The sequence below is a fragment of the Carlito syrichta genome, unplaced genomic scaffold, assembly GCF_000164805.1.
Source record: "Carlito syrichta isolate Samal-C Ts95f unplaced genomic scaffold, Tarsius_syrichta-2.0.1 Scaffold307129, whole genome shotgun sequence".
Taxonomy (NCBI): Eukaryota; Metazoa; Chordata; class Mammalia; order Primates; family Tarsiidae; genus Carlito; species Carlito syrichta.
The window spans coordinates 304,965-312,096 of record NW_007251225.1 but is presented as its reverse complement, the minus strand read 5'-3'; the positions used below and the strand labels follow the sequence as shown (position 1 = coordinate 312,096).

The following is a 7,132-nucleotide window of genomic DNA, read 5'->3' as shown; positions in this document are numbered from 1 at the left end:
TCCTCACTCTGTCGCCCAGACTGGAGGGCAGTGGCCGCTCCCGGCCACCGCAGCCTCGACCTCCTGGGCTCCGGCGATCCTTCCGCCTCAGCCTTCCGAGTAGCTGGAATTACAGGCGTGCGCTACCACGCCCGGTTGATTTTTTGATTTTTATTGTAGAGATGAATTCTCGCTGCCCAGTTGGGTCTCGAACCCGCGGGCTCAGGCAATCCACTCACCTCAGCCTCCCCAAGGCGCGGGATTACAGACTGAGCCACTGTGCCCGGCTGACTTCCCCTTTCTTCTATCCCCCTCCTGCTACCCAGACTGCAGGCTACTCAGAGCGAGGGACCTTGTCATTCTTATGTTTATTCAGCACAGAGCCTGCCACATACTGGGTGTCCAATACATCTTTTTTTTTTTTTTTAATTAAATTTAACTTTTTTTTTTTTGTAGAGATGAGGTCTTGCTATATCATCCAGGCTGGCCTCGAATTCCTGTGCTCAAGCAATCCCCCTCTCCCCCACCCTCTCGCATCCCAAGGTGCTGGGATTATAGCTGTGAGCCACCATCCCTGGCCTATTTTTGTTGAATGGATGAACACATCTCCACATTGTTGAGGGTTGTGGGATAGAGGGCTGGGTGGGGCACCTATGTAAAGTGTTTTTGTGTAGGACTCTGACCCTCACAATTCGTGGAGGATGAATTCAGCCCTGAGGCAGGAGGTGAATGAATTGAGTATTTGAGACCAGGGCCAACAGGGTCCCTGAGACTGCAGTGCTAAGCAGTGGGTGTCTGCCAATCATGATCTCAGGAATACAGTGAGGGCTCGGGCCTGCTGAGGAAGCTAGGATGCTGGTTTGCTGCTGTGTCCCTCAGGTCCCCAGGCTGGCAGAGAGCAGGTGCTTACTAATCATCTCTGACTTATGGAGTGCACTGGACATGATGATGTGCAAATGGAAACAAAACTCTGCTCTCCTCAAATGCTCTTCAGTAAGCCCATGTTCTTTTTTATTACTGAATGCAATCTTGGCAGTGCCCATAGGCTTTCTAGTCACTCTTAAGCCTGAATTTTCAGGCAGTAAAAACTCCAGTCTTGGTTGGGAGCAGTGGCTCACGCCTGTAATCCCAACACTTAGGGAGACCAAGGCAGGAGGATCACTTGAGTCCAGGAGTTTGAGACCAGCCTGGGCGAAATCTTGTCTCTACAAAAAATAAAAAAAATTAGTCAAGTGTGGTGGCTCATGTCTGTAGTCCCAGATATTTGAGAGGCTGAGACCAGGAGATTGAGGCTGCAGTGAGCCGTGATCATGCCACTGCACTCCAACCTGGACAACAAAGTGAGACCCTGATTCAAAAACAAGCAAACGGGCTGGGTGCAATGGCTCTCACCTATAATCCCAGCACTTTGGGAGGCCAAGGTGAGAGGATTGCCTGAACCTGTAGTTCCAGCTACTTGGAAGGCTGAGGCAGAGGGATTGCCTGAGCCCAGCAGGTTGAGGCTGTGGTGACCGGGAGCTTGCCATTGCACTCCAGACTGAGCGACAGAGTGAGATTCCAACTCAAAAAAACAAAAACAAAAATAAAAACAAAACCAAGAAACAAGAACAAGCAAACAGACAAACAAACAAAAACAATTTCAGCCTGAAACTCAATTTCTCCTCACAGTTGCTCTCGTTCCTGGCCTGGGACCTGCCCCGCAGTGGGGACCGGGCGAGTGGGTAGCCTCTTCACTGTTCCTGTTCTGTTCTTTCAGTTCTCCTTCTTTGATCAAGCCAGTCCTCTGGCTTTAAGGGGGCACAAAGATCTCCTTATCAGTGTGTTTATTTATTTGCTGAAATTTTATAGGTCGGGTGTGGTGGCTCAAACCTTTAATCCCAGCACTTTGGGAGACTGAGGTGAGAGGATTGCCTGAACCCAGGGTTTCGAGACCAGCCTGGGCAATTTGGTGAGACCTTGTCTCTACAATAAATCAAAAAGTTAGCTGGGCATGGTGGCGTACTCCTGTAGTTCCAGCTACTTGGAAGACTGAGGCAGAAGAATTGCCTGAGCCCAGCAGATCGAGGCTGCAGTGGTTGTGAACGTACCACTGCACTCCAGCTTGGGCAACAGAGTGAGACTCCGACTAAAAAAAAAAATTATTTTCTTTTTTTTTGGGCTGGAGTCTCACTGTCACCCAGGCTGGAGTGCAGTTGCATTTTCATGGCTACTATAGCCTCCACCTGCTGGATTCAGGCGATCCTTCTACCTCATTCTTTCAAGTAACTGAAACTACAGGTGTGTGCTGCCACACCTGGCTAATTTTTTGATTTATTGTAGAGAAGAGATCTCACTATGTTGTCCAGGCTGGTCACGAACTCCTGGGCTCAGGCAATTCTCTTGCCTATCAGTGCATTTATAATCTGGCCTCGGAGTCCTCACTGACTGGTGGACGTGCAAATATGTCTCCCCTGGGGTGGGGTGACTTCCGTGACTTGTCAGAGCTCCCCCTACTCATGACCTCCCAATGCAGATGATGCCTCCTTCAGGGAAATCAAGCTCTTTGCTGGAGTTACCCTGTCCTGTTGGCAGGTGCCCCCTTTTGTGGGGATCTCTATCTGGCCACGGGATCCCGGCATTGTCTGGCCATCACAGCCTCGACTTGCTGGGCTCAGGCAATCCTTCTATCTCAGACTTCTGAGTAGCTGGAACTACAGGCATGTGCCACCATGCCCAGCTAATTTTTTGATTTATTGTAGAGATGAGGTCTCACCAAGCCTCATGCTCTCAAAGACATCTCAGCTGCTTTGGAGTGGTTGGACTCGGGCCTTGGGATTTTTTTTTTTTTTTATAGTCAATATTTTAATAATCCATAATATTAACTGATATGTAAAAATGCCTTTATGAGTTGTTACCACCCAAAATAATACATCATAGAATTTTCAAGAATGTGTACTTTGATTTCTGACCTCTGCTCTTCTTTAGAATTACCTTTGCTGCAGTCAATATATGCTCCTTATTAATGATTCCACACTTATTCTCACAAGCATTTGTCCTGGATTCTTCTGCTAATCAATGAACAAACAGTAAGCAGTTCAGGTGGATCAGCAAGTCGCCACTCTTCTCCAGACGGAGGTGAGGCTTCCGTTGCTTGAAGACCCGCTTGAGAAAGCCGCGGGGAGCCTTCCGCTTGACCGCTTCCTCTGGGGGACTGTGGTCGAGAACGCCATCTCCCCTCCCCAGGGACCAGCCGCCTGGGCATCCGAGGTCCTCCCCGCACACAAGCTCACGGTCACCGGGGCCTCGAGAACCGCCTGGCCCTTTGGACCCCGCAGCAAACCCCGAGACCCAGGTACGAACGTTTGAATCCCCCACCCACCGGGATTTTTTTTAGGTGTGAGTCAGGCACGGCATCCCACATGCCCTAGTTCCATAGGACACAGCTCAGGCTCTCGGAGTAGCTCTTTTAAAGCTCCTCTCACGTGGCTGGTGGGAAGGAAGCACCTTGCTCTCCTCCATGGAGGTGAGAGGGGGGAACAAATGGCACCTCCCCACACCCCTGGGTGGGGCTGTTGGAGCAGGAAGCACCATCAGTCCCCACTGAGTGCTGTCCTCATCCTGTCTTGAGGACATGTCTGAGTCCTGTCCTGTCAGTCTTCTCACTCTGCGTTTGTGTGGGAGGATCAACTTGGTCCTCATTCCACTTGCTCTGAGCAATCTCCAGCCTTTCCTTTCCTTGAGGTGAGGAATAGACAAAGCCACTCAACTGTGTTTTGGTGCATCTCCTGCCTAGGAAATTCTCCGTAGGTGGACAAAGACTCTCTCTTTCTTTTTGAATCAGGGTCTCACTCTATTGCCCAGGCTGGAGCACAGTGGCACAATCACAACTCACTGCACCCTCCACTTCCTGGGCTCAAGCAATCCTCCTGCCTCAGGTTCCTGAGTAACTAGGACTACAGGCACATGCCACCACACCCAGCTAACTCTTTGATTTATTTTTGGTATAGATGGGGTTTCGCTATGCTGCCCAGGTTGGTCTCGAACTCCTGGGCTCAAGCAATACTCTCACCTTGGCTTTCCAAAGTGCTGGGATTATAGACATGAGCCACTGTGGCTGGCCCAAAGCCTGTCTTAAGAATGTGTAGAAGCAGGCAGGGCGTGGTGACTCAAGCCTGTAATCCCAGCACTTTGGGAAGCCGAGGTGAGAGAATTGCCTGAGTCCAGGGGTTTGAGACCAGCATGGGCAGCTTGATGAGATCTCATCTCCACAATAAATAAAAAAATTAGCCTGGCATGGTGGTGCACGTCTATAGTTCCATTTACTTGGAAGGCTGAGGTGGAAGGATCGCCTGAGCCTAGCAGGTTGAGGCTGCGGTGGCCATGAGCATGCCACTCCATTCCAGGTTGAGGTTCGGTGGCCATGAGCATGCCACTGCATTCCAGCTTGGGCAACAGAGTGAGATTGACAAAAAAAAAAAAAAAAAAAAAAAAAAAGAAATATGTGTAGAAACTTGGCCTGTGCAGTGCAGCCAGGATAGCTGGACAGGGTTACCCTGAAGGTGTGGATACCACTATGATACTGACTGGGGTCCTGGGCCCATGCTACCATGAACTGGCCAAGAATTGAATCCCCACAGTGGGCATGTGGGGTGCAGCAGGTGCCATGGGGCTGGTGTGGGCCACTGACTGGTGACAGAGTTTGGACTGGGCACTGTACATCAACGGCAGGTTCAAGAAAGACTGATGAAGTGACCCTGCACTGACCTGCTGGTGTCTAGCAGTGCTGGCTTCCCCCATCTCAGCACCTGCTGCATCTGGAATAGCCCCAGCTTCAGGGGAGCTGAGGAAACCCACAGCACAACTTGAGACTTTCTGTATTGTTGAAAACAGCTCTGATGTTTCAATGTGCCTAGGATTAAACCTCACCCTGAAACCTGAAGAAAAGAAAAAAAAACACGTGTAGAAATTTAACATTCTTTGTTCTCAGCTTTGGGACCATCATAAAAAAGAAGAAAATGACTGGGTGTGGTGGTTCCCACCTGTAATTTTTTTTTTTTTTTCGAGTCAGCCTCTCACTCTGTCACCTAGGCTGGAGGCAGTGGCATGTTCATGGTCACCGCAGCCTCGACCTGCTGGGCTCAGGCGATCCTTGCCTCAGCCTTCCAAGTAGCTGGAACTACAGGCACGTGCCACCACGCCTGGTTTATTTTTTGATTTAATGTAGAGATGAGGTCTCACCAAGTTATCCAGGCTGGTCTCGAACCCCTGGACTCAGGCAGTCCTCTCTCCTCGGCCTCCCAAAGTGCTGGGATTATAGGTGTGAACCACTGCACCTGGCGAGAACTTGACTTTCAAAAAAAAGGAGACAGTGATGAAGTTCTATTTTGGCATTCTGTTACATAAGGGTTTGTAGAATGAATAAGTGAATAATGAGCCCTGTGGGTGAGATCTACTTCCAGGAGGCTTCCTGGGTGAGAAATGAGGCCACGAGAGTGAAAGGGAGAAGCAGCATGGAGCAGGGAGGGGAGCCGGCTCTGGACCCCCAGGCTGGCTTGGGCTTGAATCCTGGCTTTCTCATTTCTGGGTTGTGTGTTCTTGAGAAAGTTACTGGTTCTCTCTCACGTTCACCTCATCTCTAAAATAGGGACGATTGCAGAGCCTGCCTTTCAGGGCTGGGATTAAAAAGATAGTGTAAGTGGTGTTAGCCTGTAGGACACGCTTGGCTCTGGTAGCATCATCATTTTTGGTATTCCTGATCCTGGGGCCATGGCGGAGGGAGCTGTGCCAGCAGAATGGGGCGGGCGGGGCCTGGGCTTCTTGGGTTGGCTGGAAGCATCAGGGGGAGGATGGTGGGAAGTGGAAGAAGTGGGGTGAGGAATTCAGTGCAGAAAAGCCAGTGGGAAAAGAAAGCACCATCCGGTCCCACTGAGTGTGGTCCTCACCCGGTCTTGAGGACGATTCTCACTCTGCATCTGTGCAGGGGACCAGCTCAGCTCTGGACTGGCCTCTGCAGTGGCCCTCCCTTCCCCTTCCCCCCTATCCCTTTTCTTCTCACTCTGGCACTCATGTTGGAGTGCTGTGGCATGCTCATGGCTCACCACAGCCTCCACCTCCTGGACTCAGGTGATCCTCTTGCCTCAGCCTTCCTAGTAGCTGGGACAAGTGCATATTACCACGCCCACTAATTTCTGGATTTTTTGTAGGGATGAGGTCTCAATATGTTGTCTAGGCTGGTCTTGAACTCCTGGGCTCAAGCAACCTTTTGTCTCGGCCTCCTAAAGTGCTGGGATTATAGGCGTGAGCCCCTACCCCGGCCCCTGCATTCATTTTCACCCATACAGGTCTGACTGTGATCTTTTCCCCCTTCTGAAAATCTCTTTCCTCATTCCCAGGGGAACTTTTCTTCCCCATTTCCACGTGGTTCTGGTGGTGTCCTCAGTCATACTGCCTTATTTCTGCTTGCCACAAGTGTAGACACGTGACCACAGGCCTGGCTGATCTCTGTCCCTTGATGTCGGGGCCCCTGACCAGGCCTGACCTGCCCAGTGCCTCCTAGCCCTGGGACACAGGAAGCAATGACAGATGGTGGCTACTGCAGTTTGGAATCCTTGTCAGGTAACTGCTGGAGTTTCAGTATGACACAGTTGAGAACATAAGGGGAAACTGGAGAGGCTTTTTAGTGAGCATCCTCCAGCCTGATCTGCTCTGGAATGTTCTGAGGAAATGGAATTCTTTGAGTCTTTTGCAACAAATACCAATTTTCCACAAATGAGCATCAGAGTTTTTCTCCCAGCCTCAAAACCAACTCTTGGGGATGATGTCACCCTAGCCACAGTGATGTTGAAGAGATGTCCATGTGACCTAAATGGGCCAACCAGGGTCTTTTCCTGAGGGGCCAATACCAGAGAAAGGATGTCCTCTTTCCCCTGATGGCCACATATGGATGACGGGAGCAGGGAGCTGTCTGGCTCCTCAGGGAGGAAGTCCTGGTGGAGAGAGCCGGATCTTTCAAGAAAGTGAGAGAGACAGCATCAATGGACTCATCCATCCATCTAGAAGCCAGGTGACACCATTTGAGTCTTGGTATTTATCCCTTGTGTCTTCCAGTGCTGAGCTCTTTTTCCCCCCTTCCTTTCTCCCTCCCGTCCTCTCCTTCTCTTTCCCTCCCTCCCTG

At 50.6% G+C, this 7,132-nt stretch overlaps 1 pseudogene; it reads right to left on the bottom strand.

The window, feature by feature from the left end:
- Nucleotides 1–2,793: 2,793 nt before the first annotated feature.
- On the bottom strand, nucleotides 2,794–3,188 carry LOC103266292 (annotated as a pseudogene).
- Nucleotides 3,189–7,132: the final 3,944 nt, after the last annotated feature.